This window comes from Mobula hypostoma, chromosome 28 (genome assembly GCF_963921235.1).
Source record: "Mobula hypostoma chromosome 28, sMobHyp1.1, whole genome shotgun sequence".
NCBI classification, from domain to species: domain Eukaryota; kingdom Metazoa; phylum Chordata; class Chondrichthyes; order Myliobatiformes; family Myliobatidae; genus Mobula; species Mobula hypostoma.
This window is the reverse complement of record NC_086124.1, coordinates 2,738,998-2,756,058: the sequence shown is the minus strand read 5'-3', so window position 1 is coordinate 2,756,058 and position 17,061 is coordinate 2,738,998. Positions and strand designations below refer to the sequence as shown.

General features: G+C 44.4%; 1 protein-coding gene across 4 annotated transcripts in view; it reads right to left on the bottom strand.

The window, feature by feature from the left end:
- Nucleotides 1-17,061, bottom strand: part of LOC134339015 (tyrosine-protein kinase Fyn-like) — a 299,324-nt gene that overhangs the window by 197,981 nt on the left and 84,282 nt on the right. Inside the window, exon 3 of one of the 4 annotated variants that reach the window (XM_063035252.1) lies at nt 4,781-4,959. The exons of 2 other annotated variants lie outside the window; for them this stretch is intronic. The gene's annotated coding sequence lies outside the window, so the exon portion shown is untranslated. The remainder of the gene's footprint in view (nt 1-4,780; nt 4,960-17,061) is intronic. One more of the 4 variants, XM_063035255.1, reaches the window with a different exon arrangement.

Sequence of the window (17,061 nt, the reverse complement as noted above, 5' to 3'; positions counted from 1 at the left end):
ACTGTTCCCACAACCAATGAAACTCATTCTCAAGGACTCTGCATCTCACAGCACAGAAATGGGCCCTTCTGCCTGAGTCACTCAGGCTATCTGAGACATGCTGCTAAAGTAGTCTCAGTTGCCTGCAGTTGGCTCTTAGCCCACCAAACCTAACCACACATCTGTAAGTCAAGCATCAGGCTTCTGAACCAGAGGCGATAACTTCACTCACCCTAACGCTGAACTGTTCCCACAACGTATGGACTCTCTTTCAAGGACTCTTCACCTCATGTTTTTGATATTTATTGCTTATTTGCTATCTTTTTTCTCTCAGTTCAAGCTGGTAAAACCTGAGGTACGGGCAAAGCCAAGCACATTCATTTCTCAATTGCTAGGAACTTTCGGACTATTCTAGTGGTGTTTAGTATTGTGGCTTTCTGGAGATTTACATAAATATTTCTTATTAATAATTATAATTTTTATTTTTATTTTTGTACTTGCACATTTTGTCTTTTGAACTTTGGTTGTTTGTCTGTCCTGTTGGGTGCAGTCTTACGTTGATTCTAATGTGTTTATTTGTATTTATTGTGAATGCCCACAGCAAAATGAAGCTCAGAGTTGTATATGGTGAAAATATCTTCCAAGAGCCAAAGCATAAAGCCCTGCCTCCAGCCAACGGAGATCTCTGGGTCACTGAGGCATACAAGTCTCCATACCATGACTAGATTAGGGTCCTCTTGGAAGTGAAATGGCTCTGGTTGTGATAGTCAGCAGCACTGTAATTTCATGTCAGGAAGTATTTGTCTCCCACCCTTCCCTCCTACATGCAACATACAACATAAAGCCAAGTACAGGCCCTTCAGCCCACAGTGTTGTGCCAAGCATTTAACCTACTTGAAGATCAATCTAACCATCGCCTCCCACATTGCCCTCTATTTTCCTTTCCTCCAATCACTTTAAAGTTATGCCCCCCCCCCATATTAGTCATTTCCACCGTGGGAGAGAGTTTCTGGCTATTCTCTTGATTTGTGCCTCTTATCACCTCTAACAAGTCACCTCTCATCCCACATTCTCTGTGGAAGAAAAACTTACCACTGGCATCTTTCCTTTCCTTTCCTCCAAAATCATCTTGAAGTTACACCCCCTCGCATTAGCACACCCCCCTGGTTTCAATAGTAGCCGTAACAATTGAAGGTTCAGTGTCCATAAAATGAGTAGCTGCTAAATGCCATGGATCTGTTTTTGAGGACTCTACATCTCACGTTATCTATATTTATTGCTTATTATTATTATAACAATAATTATTATATATTTCATTGTACTATATTTAATTGGGAGATTAAGGAGATTTGGTATGTCACCAAAGGCAGTCACAAGCTTCTACAGATGTACCATGGAGAGCATTCTGACTGGCTGCAACACCGTCTGGTATGGGAGGGGCATCTGCACAGGACTGAAATAAGCTGCAGAGAGTTGTGAACTCGGTCAGCTCCATCATGGGCACTAGACTCCCCAGCGTCCAGGACATCTTCAAAAAGGCAGCATTAATCTTTAAGGACCAACATAGGACATGCCTTGTTCTCATTGCTACCATCAGGGAGGACGTACAGGAGCCTGAAGACAGCTTCAAGATTCAGGAGCAGCTTCTTCCCCTCTGCCATCCAATTTCTGAATAAACATGGAACCCATGAACACTACCTCACTACTTTTTATTTCTATTTTTGCCCTACTATTTAATTTAATTATTTATTATACATATTTTACACACTGACTGCAATTCCCAGTTTTTCTCTGTTGTTACGTATTGCATTGAACCGCCGCTGCAAAGACAACAAACTTCATGACATGTGCCGGTGATATTAAACCAGGTTCTCATTCTGATTATTATTCTCTTTTTTCCTTTTTGCATTGCACAGTTTGCTGTCTTTTGCACATTGATTCTTTATCTGTCCCGCTGGGCGCGGCCATTCATTGATTCTATTGTGTTTCTTGTATTTACTGTGAATGCCTGCAAGTAAATGGATCTCAGGGTCATATATGGTGACATGTATTTGCTCCGATAACAAATTTGCTTTGAACGTTGGATTGGCGCGGCTGAAATTCAGTTTACACCATCGACTTCACCAACAGAAGCCTGGCACAAGTCTCCCAATCAGCGGCGTGGCAATGATTGCTATTCAGACTGACTGTGTGTTCAGTGACCTGCTCAACCCCTAAAAACATCCACCTTTTAAGAAGTTATTTTTAACTCCGAATAAAGAGGCTAAAGCTAACATTCAGCTTCCGCCAATTCAGCTGCTGCTTCCTGCTGGGGAGGTAAGATTCAAACATAAGAGCACTTGTGCAGAAAGACCTTCTCCTTGGGGAACTGACCAAACTCCAGCCCCTCCGATGGAGGTTTATACCCAGTATAGATGCACAGAGGAGAGTATCCCAACTGGCTGCATCACAGCCTGGTATGCACACACCAGTGCCCTGGATACATCACGGGTAAAGCCCTCCCCACCATTGAGCACTTCCACAAGGAGCAGTGTCACAGTGAAGCAGCATCCATCATCAAGGACCCCCACCACCCAGACCATGCTCTCTCCTCTTTGCTACTATCAGACAGGAGAAAGAGGAGCTTTAGGTCCCACACCACCAGGTTCAGAAATCGTTATATAGAACATAGAATAGTACAGCACAGTACAGGCCCTTCAGCCCACAATGTTGTGCCGACCCTCAAACCCTGCCTCCCATATAAGCCCCCACCTTAAATTCCTCCATATACCTGTCTAGTAGTCTCTTAAACTTCACTAGTGTATCTGCCTCCACCATTGACTCAGGCAGTGCATTCCATGCACCAACCACTCTCTGAGTAAAAAACCTTCCTCTAATATCCCCCCTGAACTTCCCACCCCTTACTAAAGCCATGTCCTCTTGTATTGAGCAGTGGTGCCCTGGGGAAGAGGTGCTGGCTATCCACTCTATCTATTCTTCTTATTATCTTGTACACCTCTATCATGTCTCCTCTCATCCTCCTTCTCTCCAAAGAGTAAAGCCCTAGCTCACTTGATCTCTGATCATAATGCATACTCTCTAAACCAGGCAGCATCCTGGTAAATCTCCTCTGTACCCTTTCCAATGCTTCCACATCCTTCCTATAGTGAGGTGACCAGAACTGGAGACAGTACTCCAAGTGTGGCCTAACCAGAGTTTTATAGAGCTGCATCATTACATCGCGACTCTTAAACTCTATCCCTCGACTTATGAAAGCTAACACCCCATAAACTTTCTTAACTACCCTATCTACCTGTGAGGCAACTTTCAGGGATCTGTGGACATGTACCCCCAGATCCCTCTGCTCCTCCACACTACCAAGTATCCTTGGTTATCATCCTTTAACTATCAGGCTCCGAAACTGGCGAGGATAATTTCACTCACCACAACTCCAAACTGTTTCCACAACCTACAGACTCACTTTCAAGGACTCTACAACTCATGATCTCAGTGTTATTTATTTTCTTATAATTAGATGCACAGTTGGCCTTCTTTTGCACCCAGTTTGTCTGTTTATGTATAGTTTTTCTTACAATCATACTGTACTTCTTTTCCAGTAAATGCCTGCAAGAAAATCAGTCACAGGGTGGTGTATCATAAACACAAGAGATTCTGCAGATGCTGGAGATCCAGGGGAACACACACAAAATGCCGGAGGAACTCAACAGGCCAGGCAGCATCTATGGAGAGGAATAAACAGTCGATGCTTTGGGCCGAGATCCTTAGGACTGAAAGGGAAGGGGGACATTGAACCCATAACAATATCTCTACTGTTTTTGCACTACTTATTTAATTTAACTATTTCAAATATATATATATTTATTATCTAAATGGAGTCAAGTCAGGAAAAGGGGAAGCACAACGAGATCTAGGTGTTCTTGTACATCAGTCACTGAAAGCAAGCATGCAAGTACAGCAGGCAGTGAAGAAAGCTAATGGCATGCTGGCCTTCATAACAAGGGGAATTGAGTATAAGAGCAAAGAGGTCCTTCTGCAGCTGTACAGGGCCCTGGTGAGACCACACCTGGAGTACTGTGTGCAGTTTTGGTCTCCAAATTTGAGGAAGGACATTCTTGCTATTGAGGGAGTGCAGCGTAGGTTCACAAGGTTAATTCCCAGGATGGCAGGACTGTCATATGTCGAAAGATTGGAGTGACTGGGCTTGTATACTCTGGAATTTAGAAGGCTGAGAGGGGATCTTATTAAAACATATAAGATTATTAAGGGATTGGACACGCTGCAGGCAGGAAACATGTTCCCGCTGATGGGTGAATCCAGAACCAGAGGCCACAGTTTAAGAATAAGGGGTAGGCCATTTAGAATGGAGTTGAGGAAAAACTTTTTCACCCAGAGAGTGGTGGATATATGGAATGCTCTGCCCCAGAAGGCTGTGGAGGCCAAGTCTCTGGATGCTTCAAAAAAGAGATGGATAGAACTCTTAAAGATAGCAGAACCAAAGGTTATGGGGATAAGGCAGGAACGGGGTACTGATTGTGGATGATCAGCCATGATCACAGTGAATGGCGCTGCTGGCTTGAAGGGCCAAATGGCCTACTCCTGCACCTATTGTCTATTGTCTATTGTCTATATAGTGTAATTCACAGTTTTCTATTATTATGTATTGCATTGTAGTGCTGTCACAAAAACAACAAATTCCACGACATATGCCTGATTCAGATTCTGAAAACTCTCCTTTCTAGTCGTCCGGGTAGAAGACGGTGTCATATAAATTTAGCTTGACTGAAATTTATAACAAATTTACCTTGACTGTGACTTGACTGCAGACTTGTCGGCTCTGAATCAGCAGGCAACTCAGCTCCAGCTCTACAGAGAGAGAATTAAACAGTCGATATCTCAGGTTGAGTCGCTTCTGCGGTCCTGATGAAGAGTTTCAGCCCGAAGTGTCGACTGTTCACTTCCTCCCCAAAGATGCTGCCTGACCTGTTGGATAGATACATGGATGGTAGGGGTATGGAGGACTACAGCGATGGTGCAGGTCGATGGGAGTAGGCAGCTTAAATGGTTTGACATGAACTAGATTGGCTGAATGGCCTGGTTCTGCTCTGTAATTTTCTATAACATTGTAATTTGACCTTTCCGAATCCTTCTTATTAATTTAAAATATATGAATAGAGGAGCGGAGTTGACGACATTACTGAACGTGTTTGATTTAAGATATTGGTCTAGCCCTGTTTGTTCCGTTTGCTTTTTTTGGGTTTAGTATTTAGTTCTTTTTTTTCTTTTTTCAGGGGAATTTCCTTTGTTTTTTTTTCTTTTTATTTCTTTTTTTCTTTATGATTAATTACATCATGAGTTTGGAAGTCTATTATACCTGTGTTATTTGAAATCTTTTTTGTATGTGTTTATTAACAATAAGATTATTCCAAACTCTTTGTATCAACATTGTAATTTTGTTTATAATTTTGAAAGTTAATAAAAGGATTTAAAAAAAAAGAATTTTCTATAACATGTCACTGATCAGTAGACCAGTTCTAGCATATCCACAAGGCAGCCTACAATAGGTTTAGAACATATTTACCATTTCCAAACTCATTTTACTTCTCAGTACTGTTGGTTGAGAGGAACGGAGTTGTCGACACTAAAGTTTTCTTTTCTTCCATTTTTACGTTGTTAAAATTGCCCAGGTCTTTTTTAGTTTAGTTGATTAATTCTGATTAGATTAGTTTTTTTGGGGGGGGGGGGTTGCTTTTTTTTCTTTTTTCATGATTTTTGTCTGGATATTTTCTTTTTGTCCTGTATTATTCATTGGTATCCTACATGATTGGGAGTTTTGTCAAATAAATACTATTTGGTTTTATAATTACTCATGTTGAGTATAACAATGTATTCCCAACAATTCTGTACTATTGCTATGTTATGTTTATATTCTATGAAACTAATAAAAAGATTGAAAAAGAAAGAAAGAACATATTTACTAAATGGAGAGAAAATTCAAAAATCTGAGATACAAAGGGACTTGGGATTCATCGTGCAGGATTCCCAAAACGTTAATTTACAGACTGAATAAGTGACGAAGAAAGCAAATACATTGTTCGCATTCATCTCGGGAGGACTAGATTAAAAAGACAAGGATGTAATGTTGAGGCTTTATAAAGCACTGGTGAGGCCTCGCCTGAAGCATTGTGAGCAAGTTTGGGCCCCTCACCGATGAAAAGATGTGTCTTGCATTGGAGGAAGTAGAGGGTGAAAACTTTTGAGCGCATTTTAAATTCCCCTGTGCACTTGTAGCGCACACGCCCACCTTAGAGGGAACAATGGTAGTCGGGTGTTCGATTGTGCTGGCTGCTTTGGATGAACTGAGTGTAGACATGGTCCATGGAGGGCAGGCTAGTTTCCGCAATGTGCTGAGCTCTGTCCACAACTCACTGCAGTTTCTGCATCGCTATACCAAGCCATGATGAATAAAAGCAATTACTTACTACCCGTTAGGCTGCTGGCGTTTAGGGCAGCAAAGAAGGTCCACCATCTCTGTCTGTCCCTACCATTGCACACAGATGTAGAAGGAATTGCTGTTTCTGAAACAATTTTGCTTGACCGTTCAGGGTTGTTAGCCGTGAGGTGAAGCCCCGAACCTGGATGACCAGTGGACCACTCTTAGTCTGACCTCTAACCTTTGATCTGTCTTGTCCGAGTGACCCTACCAAGAGCCAAAGCATAAGGCCCTGACTCCAGCCAACACAGCTCTCCGGGTGATTGAAGCACACAAGCCTCCAAACCCTACGACAAGGTTGTGGTCTTTGTGGAGGGAACTAAAACACCTGGACACTTTATTCACCAGAAGAGTCTACTACCTGTGGTTCTGGGCTTCATCAACGAAGGCACAGCATATGCAAGAAGGGAAGTTACAGTATTCTGGTAGAATGGTCTGGCATTTGCTGGAGAAGTGAGTTCCGTTCTGGTCACCACATTTACAGGAAGGATGTGAAGGTACTGGACAAAAGGTTGACAACAATGGTTCCTGGAATAACTGACACAAGTTTGAATGGTAGAAAAACTGTTTTGTTTGGAGGAGAGAGAGGGAGAGATCTGACCAAATTGCGCAAAATGATGTGGTGTCAGGGCAGAGAGGATAGTGGGAGTAGTGCCCACTGGTGTAGCAGCCAAGGACAAGAGGTCGCAGCCACAGATTAAAAGGAAAAAAGAATTAAGGGTGATATGAAGAAAACATTTTGTGCAGCAGGTAATTGGAATCTAGATCGCAATGCCTGCAGATGAGACAGAGGCAGCTTCTACTGCAGCCGTCAAGAGAAAATTAGTTAAATGTAGAGTGAAGGGAAATTCACACAGCTGCAGAGAAACGGCTGGGAGAGGGGGCGGGGGGAATGGATGACACGAGGGAGTCGCTGTCACAGACAGAGACAGCTGCCTCCTGACAGAACCAATGGGCTCCTCCTGTGCCAACTGTCATCTTATGCTTCTGTCAATCCTTCCCGAATCAGTAAAGAAACACCCACACATGTGGGGGTGACCAGAATATCATCTTTCCTCTCTGAATCTCTGACCCTGCCTCTGTAACTTGAGTGGGATGTTTTGGCATCAACAAATTCCCTTTCAGCGTTTCCACCAATTGTTCAGCTGCAGCACACACACACAGAGCAGAGTTAAAAAGGGAGGTCAGGTCCCGATGCTCTCTCTGCAACTGGTCAGTGACGAACTCAGTATCCCACAAGCAGGGAGTCATGTCCGCCTCAGAACCAGAATCAGGTTTAACGTCACTGATATATGTCGTGAGGGTGGCAGGGTGGAGGTACGTCTCCACCAAAGGAGGTGGAAGGTGCTCCTTCCCTCCACCAGCCTGCAGGTCACCCTTGGGCAAGGTGTAGCACCTGCTTAGCTCCCCTGATCAGGGTCACGTGAAGCCATGGGGGCAGGTGGTGGATGGTCGTACGAGCAGATGGTGCAGATCACAAGTCCTGGATATGTGACCATTGTCACCAGGCAGACAATCTCTGAAGAGTATTGATAATGGCTGGGGTCACCCATCTTGTAAAGACACTGCCCAGAAGAAGGCAATGGCAAACCTTTTCTGTAGAAAAATTTGCCAAGAACAGTCATGGTCATGGAAAGACCACGATCGTCCCCGTCATTTGATACGGCACATAATGATGATGTCATACGACACAGCACATAATGATGATGATGAGATGATATGGCATGAAATTTGTAGTGTTGCAGCAGTAGACCAGAGTTATACATAAAAAACCTATAAATTACAGTAAGAAATATATCTTAAAAATAATTAAATCAATAGTGAAAGGCTGCATTACCAGCCTTCCTGCTGGTTATTTGGGGCACTTGAATTGCTGAAGAATCAATGGTTTCCTCTGGACATTTTGTTTCAGTCCTGCTAACGTGTAGATATTTAAACTCAGTGGCAGTCCGGGACCTCCTGTTCCAGATAGTGACCATGGAGTGTATGTTCATGGTCTTCTGTTGCTGTAGTCCATCCACTTCAAGGTTCGATGTGTTGTGCATTCAGAGAAGCTCTTCTGCACACCACTGTTGTAACGAGTGGTTATTTGAGTTACTGTCGCCTTTCCGTCAGTTTTAAACAGTCTGGGTATTCTCCTCTGACCTCTCTCATTAACAAGGTGTTTTCGCCCACAGAACTGCCGCTCACTTGATGTTTTTTTTTGTTTTTCACACCATTCTTTGTAAACTCCAGAGCCTTTTGTGCGTGAAAATCCCTGGAGATCAGCAGTTTCTGAGATACTCAAACCTCCCCATCTGGCACCAACAATCATTCCACAGACAAAATCACTTCGATCACATTTCTCCCCCATTCTGATGTTTGGTCAGAACAACAAATGAACTTCTTCAGCATGTCTACATGGAGAAGAATGGTCAGACTGGTTCAAGCTGACAGGAAGGCAACAGTAACTCAAATAACCATGTCTTACAACAGTGGTGTGCAGCAGAGTATCTCCGAACGCACAACATGTCGAAGCTTGAAGTGGATGAGCAGCAGAAGACCACAAGCATACACTCAGTGGCCGCTTGATTTGGTATCGGAGTTTCCTGATAAAGTGGCCGCTGTGTGTAATGTCGCTGTATTTTGTGGTTCACTCTTGCTGCTGAGCTGGGTGCCTCTGAATTTTCACAGTGTACTAAACGCTGTGCACTGCTGAAAGTTTTGTTATCAAAATACCCATTCTGCCAGCTGATGTTTCCTTTTCTCCCAGCATTTCCTCCTTGACAAGCGGTGTGAAACAGACAGGAACGCATGAGTTATTGCCTGAACTCAGCTTCCATTTTGAACAAGAGACCCTGCCTCGGGTCTCAGGTTGTCTGACAGAAGAAAGGGTAAGCAGTGGAACACAAAAACAATGGGGCAGCACCCAAACATTAAACTTGGAATAACGGTTGGAGTCTGCACAGATACTAGACAGAAGCATAAATTAAGAAGGCACGAAACTCGTGGACATGTTACCTTGGCCTTCTCACTATAAATATGCCTCGATATGCTAGGACTTGACGACCAGAATAATAGGGGAAGTTTGAATAGGTTAGGAATTTATTCCCTGGAGCGTAGGAGAACGAGCGGAGATTTGCTACAAAATTATGACGAGCATAGATGGGGTAAATGCAAGCAAGCTTTTTCCACTGAGGTTGGTTGAGAGTAGAATTAGAGATCACAGGTTACGGGTGAAAGGTGAAATGTTCAAGGGGAACATGAGGGGAACTCAGAAGGTGGAGTGAGTGTGGAACGAGAAGCCAGCGGAAGTGGTGGAGACCTTCTGCACCTCTGAGTTATAAATTTTCTCCCCACTTACAAAACAGTCCACACCTTTATTCCTTCTGCCGAAGTGCACAGCGCTATACTTCCCTGCACTATATTCCATCTGCCACAAGTTTGCCCATTCTCTCAATCTGCCCACGTCCTTCTGCAGGATCCCTGCTTCCTCAATGCTATCTGCCCTTCTGCCTATGTTCGAATTGTCCGCAAACTTGGCCACAAACTCATCGATTCCTTCATCCAAATCATTGACATACAATGTGAAAAGAAGTGGTCCCAACACCGATCCCTATGGCACAGCACCAGTCACTGGCAGCCAGACAGAAAAAGCTTCCCTTATTCCCACACTTTGCTTCCTGCCAGTCGATCTTCTACCCATGCTAGTATCTTTCCTGTACAACCATGGGCTCTTATCTAGTTAAGTAGCCTCACGTGTGGCACCTTGCAAAAGGCCTTTTGAAAATCCCAATAAACAACATTCACTGACTCTCCTTTGTCTATCCTGCCTGTTATTTCCTCAAAGAATTCGAATAGATTTGTCAGGCAAGTTTTCCCCTTGAGGAAACCATGCTGACCGTGGCCAATTTTATCATGTGCCTCCAAGTACTTCGAAACCTCATTAACAATCGACTCACTGTGGTGTCAAGAAAACAACCTCTCCCTCAATGTCGTAAAAACAAAGGAGCTGGTTGTGGACTACAGGAGGAATGGAGACAGGCTAACCCCTATTGATATCAATGGATCTGGGATTGAGAGGGTAAACAGCTTTAAGTTCCTTGGCATAAACATCACCGAGGATCTCACATGGTCTGTACGTACCGGCTGTGTATTGAAAAAAGAACAACAGCGCTCTTTCACCTCAGACGTTTGAAGAAGTTTGGAATGGGCCCCTAAATCCTAAGAACTTTCTACAGGGGCATAAGTGAGAGCATCCTGACTGGCTGCATCACTGCCTGGTATGGGAACTGTACTTCCCTCAATCGCAGGACTCTGAAGAGAGTGGTGCAGACAGCCCAGTGCGTCTTCCCACTATTTGGGACATTTACAAAGACAAGTGTGTAAAAAGGATCATTGGGGACCTGAGTCACCCCAACCACAAACTGTTCCAGCTGCTACCATCCGGGAAACAGTACCACAGCATAAAAGCCAGGATCAACAGGCTCTGGGACAGCTTCTTCCATCAGGCCATCAGACTGATTAATTCACACTGACACAACTGTATTTCTATGTTATACTGACTGTCCTGTTGTACATACTATTTATTATAAATTGCACATTGCACATTCAGAGGGAGACGGAACGTAAAGATTTTTACTCTTCATGTATATGAAGGATGTAAGTGATAAAGTCAATTCAATTCAATTCTGCCGCCTGACATTCTCATATTTCTGGCATTCTGCTAGTATCTTCCACAATGATCTGTAAGGATGGCAGGAAAACAAAGTTTCTCACTGTACCTCGGTTCATTTGGCAATAACAAACTAAGTGCCAGATTCTGAAACTTCAAGCAATTATGACCACTGATGAACTTTCTGCATCTCCTGTACCTTGACTGTCAAGACCCTGGCAAAGGATCCAAACTCCACTGCAACATTGTGGATATCACAATCACACAGTTAAACCCACTCACCCTCCCCCCTCACCGGGTCTCACCCATCACCTGCCAGCTTGTCCTCCTTCCCCTCCCCTCCACCTTCTTATTCTGGCTTCTGCCCCCTTCCTTTCCAGTCCTGCTGAAGGGTCACTACTCGAATCGTCAACTGTTTATTCCTCTCCATAGACGCTACCTGATCTGCCGAGGTCCTTCGGCATTTTGTGTGTGTTGTTCAGAATTTCCAGCATCTGCAGAACTTCTTGTGTTTATCATTCACAGCAGCCACTTGCCATCACACTCTTTCCTAAAATATATTCTAAAATCCCACACTGAAAATATAATTAGGTCTTTCCAGGTTTCTGAACCCAAGGCAGCAATCTACCGCTACATGCAGAGAGGTTTGACAAGGTTTAACAATGCTCGTTCACTGACAGTGTAATTTCAGAAGAAGTTGCCCCCACATGAAAGATGGAGAGGAGGAGGAATTGCTTCCCTCGGGCACTCCTAAACCTGAGGAGTTTTCTGCTCCAGACAACTGGAGGGAGGGACTCAGCAAATATATTCAAGCCGGAGACAGGTTTATAAACAGAAGAGATTCTGCCAACGCTGGAAATCCAGAACAACACACATAAAGTGCTGGGGGATCTCTGCAGGTCAGATAACGAATATAGAAATGAATAAACAGTCGATGTTTCAGGTCAAGACCTTTCATCAGGACTGGAAAGGAAGGGGGAAGAAGCCGGAATAAGGAGGTGGGGTGGAGGGTAGGGGAAGGAGTTCAAGCTGGTAGGTGATAGTTGAAATCCTCCCCCGCCCCCACCTTCTTATACTGGTTTCTGCCTCTTCTTTTCCAGTCCTGACGACGGGTCACAGCCCAAAACGTTGACTGTTTATTCCCCTCTGTAGATGCTGCCTGACCTGTCCAGTTCCTCCAGCATTTTGTGTGGAGACAGGTTTATGGTCTTTAAGAGTGTCAGGGGTCAGGGGGGAAAGGCAGGAGAGTGGACCTGAGGTCAGGCTTAGATTTAAAGGATAGGACAGCAGGTTCAATGGGCTGAATGGCCAACTCCTCCCCTACTTCTAACGTTCTATTGCCTCGATATTAAGGTGAGCACTGTCCATGTTTACAAGCACAGAGGACGAAGGTGTGGCAGATAAATCTTGTGTGGGAAGCCACAATGACTTGTGCATCTGCTTTCCACCTCCTCCACTGTTCCGAGCTCAGAATCGGGTCTAATATCACCAGCTTATGTGGTGAAATTTGTTCACTTTGCAGCAGCAGTACATGATAAATATAGGGGAAAAAACGCGAATTACAGTAATTACACATATTAAATAGTTAAATTAAATAAGTAGTGCAAGACAGAAATAAAAAAGTATTGAGGCAGAGTTCATGGGTTCAATGTCCATTCAGAAATCGTTCGGCAGAGGGGAAGAAGCTGTTTTTGAATCACTGAATGTGTGTCTTCAGGCTCCTGTACCTCCTCCCTGTTGGTAGCAATGAGAAGACGGCATGTCCTGGGTGGTGAGGGTCCTTAATGATGGACGCTGCCTTTCTGAGGCATCGCTCCTTGCAGATGACCGGGATACCACTGAGGCTAGTGCCCATGATGGAGATGACTAGGTTTAAAAGTCTCTGCAGTTTATTTCGATTCTGTCCAGTAGCTGCCCACCCGCCCCCCGCCATACCAGACGATGATACAGCCTGTTAAAATACTCTCCACGGTAGTTACTGTCAATGCAAGCTGACTGTGAATGAGATTAACTTACACTATAATTGAACCAAGGCAGGCTAGATAGATATGACAATTAAACTGAGGACAATTGTGGGCGAGTTGCAATTTAACACTGCTGCTCGTAGGCTTAACAAACTTTGAAAATAAAATGGTAAATTAGCTATCAAAACTTACTGAAGGATCATGTTTAAGCCCGGCCAGCGCAGGGGATTGAAATAAGCTGCATCACTACCTAGGATTGGGGCTGGGGGGTGGCTAATGCAAAGGATCGAAATAAGCCACAGAGAGTTGTAAACTCAGTCAGCTCCATCATGGGCACCAGCCTCCGTAGTATCCAGGACATCTTCAAGGAGCGTGCCTCAAAAAGGCGGCGTCCATCATTAAGGACCCCCATCACCCAGGACATGCCCTCTTCTCATTACTACCATCAGGGAGGAGGTACAGGAGTCTGAAGACCCCTCTTCTCATTACTACCATCAGGGAGGAGGTACAGGAACCTGAAGACCCCTCTTCTCATTACTACCATCAGGGAGGAGGTACAGGAGTCTGAAGACCCCTCTTCTCATTACTACCATCAGGGAGGAGGTACAGGAGCCTGCAGACCCCTCTTCTCATTACTACCATCAGGGAGGAGGTACAGGAACCTGAAGACCCCTCTTCTCATTACTACCATCAGGGAGGAGGTACAGGAGTCTGAAAGCACATACTCAACAATTCAGGAACAGCTTCTTCCCCTCAAACAGGAGTACTGTGTTACATGCCTGAGTATGTATTGATTTGATGTACAACAAATATTGAAGAAGACATGTACTGATTGTATTGCATGTATATTGTAAATAGAATATAAAAAGAGAGATAAAGATTTGCATTATTTGTCGGGACGTTACGGAAGTGTAGGGTTTGGCGCGACGCTGTTACTGCTCAGGTGTTGGAGTTCAGAGTTCATTTCTGGCGTCCCCTGTAAGGAGGTTTGTACGTTCTCCCCGTGACCGTGTGGGTTTCCTCCGGGCGCTCCAGTTTCCTCCCACAGTCCAAAGACGTACCGGTTGGTAGTTTAATTGTAGTTTGCCCCATGATTAGGCTGGTGACAAATTGGTGATGAGCCTTGGTGAACCAGAAGGGCCTGTTTCACATTGTACCTCTAATTAAATAAATAAACAAATACGCATGCAGTACTGTGCAAAAGTCTTAGGCACATCTATATAGCCAGGGTAATAATTTATTCTTCTGTAGTAGTTTTATGTATTACACTGTACTGCTGCCACAAAAAAAACCAAGTTTCATGACATTTGTGAGTGATGATAAACCTGATTCTGATATGGGTCTGTGTTGTGGACTGAGAGTGGGAAGGGGGCAGGGAGAGGGGAATCATGGTTGGGAAAAGGGGAAGGGAGAGGGGAGGGAGTGGGAAGCACCAGAGAGATATTCTGTAATGGTCAATAAACCAACTGTTTGGAATCAAATGACCTTGCCTGGTGTCTCAGGGCTGGGTGTGTCTGTATCCGCACCACCCTGACATTGCGTCTCTGCCACCTGTCCCACACCACTCCTGCAGAACTCCAACCTCGCCATTCCCAACATCCTTGGCTCCCACCAGACTGACAAATTTGCTTTCCGCTCCATGTTGAAAAATATAGTACTTTATGTTGTAACATACACTCAGAGGCCACTTTAATAAGAACACCCAATAAGTTACGGGAAGGTATTCCAAGGGACTGGATATATAAGGATATAAGTATTTGGATAGAGGGAGACTCATTATGGATGGTCAACATGGCTTTGTCCGTGGGCAGTCATGTCTAACCAATCTTACAAAGTTTTTCAAGGAAGTTACCAGAAAGGCTGACGGAGGCAAGGCAGTGCGGTTGTCTACAAGGATTGAGGCAAGGCAATTGATAAGGTCCCGCATGGGAGATTGGTCAAGCAGTCATTGCCTTGGCATTATGGATGAGGTAGTACATTGGATTAGACATTGGCTTTGTGGGAGAGGCCAGAGAGTGGTAGCAGAGGGAAGCTCTCTGACTGGAGACCTGTGACTAGTGGTGTGCCACAGGGACTGGTGCTGGGTCCGTTGCTGTTTGTTATCTATATCAGTGATCTGTATAGAGTAAACTGGATCTGCGGATTTGCAGATGACACCAATATGGGGGGTGTAGTGGACGCCGAAGAAGGCCATCGAGCTTACAGTGGGATCTGGACCAGCTGGAAAAATGGGCTGAAAAATGGCAGGTGGAATTTAAGGCATTCACTTTGGGAGGACAAACTAGGAAAGGACGTACACAGTGAATGTCAGGGCACTGCGGAGTGCAGTAGAACAGAGGGATCCGGGAATACAGGTACATAATTCTCGGAAAGTGGCGTCACAGGTAGATAGCCTCGTAAAGAAAGCTTTTGGCACATTGGCCTTCTGGAATCAAAGTACTGAGTGCAGGAGATGGGATGTTATACTGAAGTTGTATAAGACATTGGTGAGGCCTAATTTGGGGTATTGTGCGCCATTTTGGTCACCTACCTACAGGAAAGATGTTAAGAAGGTTGAAACAGTGCAGAGAAAATTTACAAGGATGTCTTTAGGACTGGAGTTTTAGGGAAAGGTTGAGTAGGTTAAGATTTTATTCTCTGGAGTGTAGGAGTATGAGGGATATTCAATAGAGGCACACAAAATTATGAGGGGTATAGATAGGCTAAGTGAAAGGAGGCTTTTTTCACTGAGGTTGGGTGGGACTACAACGAGAGGTCATGGGTTAAGGGTGAAAGGTGAACTGGAACACAAGGGGAAACTTCTTCATTCAGGGAGTGGATGAGAGTGTGGAACGAGCTGCCAGCACAAGAGGTGAATGCGAGCTTGATTTCAACGGTTCAGAGAAGCTGAATAGATGGTCACGGTATGGAGGGCTATGGTCCCGGTGCAGGTCAAAGGGAGTAGGTAGTTTAAATGATTCAGCACGGATTAGATGGGCCAAAGGGCCTGTTTCTGTGCTGTACTCTTCTATGACTCTTTGGTTATTCTATCATTGATTACAGCCTCCAGCAAACTTCCCAGTCCTGACGTCAGTCCAACAGGCTGGCCCTTGCCTGTTTGCTCTCTCCCTTCCTTCTGAAAGAGTTGGACAACATTTGCTTTCCTCCAAAATACAGGAACCATTCTAGTCCAATTTCAAGAAATGAAGATTAGATCATTGGCTCTCTCCACAATCACCCACTTCACAACTCTAGGATACTGATCATGTACAGTCCAACCAATTTCTCTAACACCGTATTTTCGAGAATACTTTTCACTTCCTTATTCTTGATAAAGCTGGTGTGGTTTTCTAGTATTTCCAGGAGGAGGCTTTCTTGTGTCTTCTTCCACAAAGTATTTTTAAAAATGTTGTCACTTTTTGATTCTCTGGTCTAAATTCTACCATCTCTCACTACAAATAACTTTCATTTAACATAACTAGTCCTTTGCCTGGTCTCCTGTTCTAACTTTTAAACTGGAAATAATTCAGAAGATCCGTAGCTCAGGTGATTGATGGTTGGGTTGAGTTGTTCTCTGATCTTGGCAATTTACTTGCAAAAGTTTTGTCACCAAGCAAAGAGGTGTCGACAGTGCATTAACAAAATGCTTGCAAGTAAATTGCCAAAATCGGAGAACAACTCAACCCAACCATAACTACACACACAGAATGCTGGAGGAACTCAGCAGGCTAGGCACAGAATGGGACTAACCCAGGCAGCAGCTTTATTGGTCACATGTACAGTACATCGAAACACACAGTGAAATGTGTCGCTTTGGGTCAGAGATCAGTACTGCCTGAGCATGTGCTGGAGCAAGTGTCACCACATTTCCAGCAGCTGCTAGAAGCTACTCTGCCCGAGACCACAAGAACCCCATCATCCAGTCCATGCTCTCTTCCCACTCCACCAGGTTCAGGAGCCTGAGGTCAAACTCCACCAGGTTCAGAAGCCTGAGG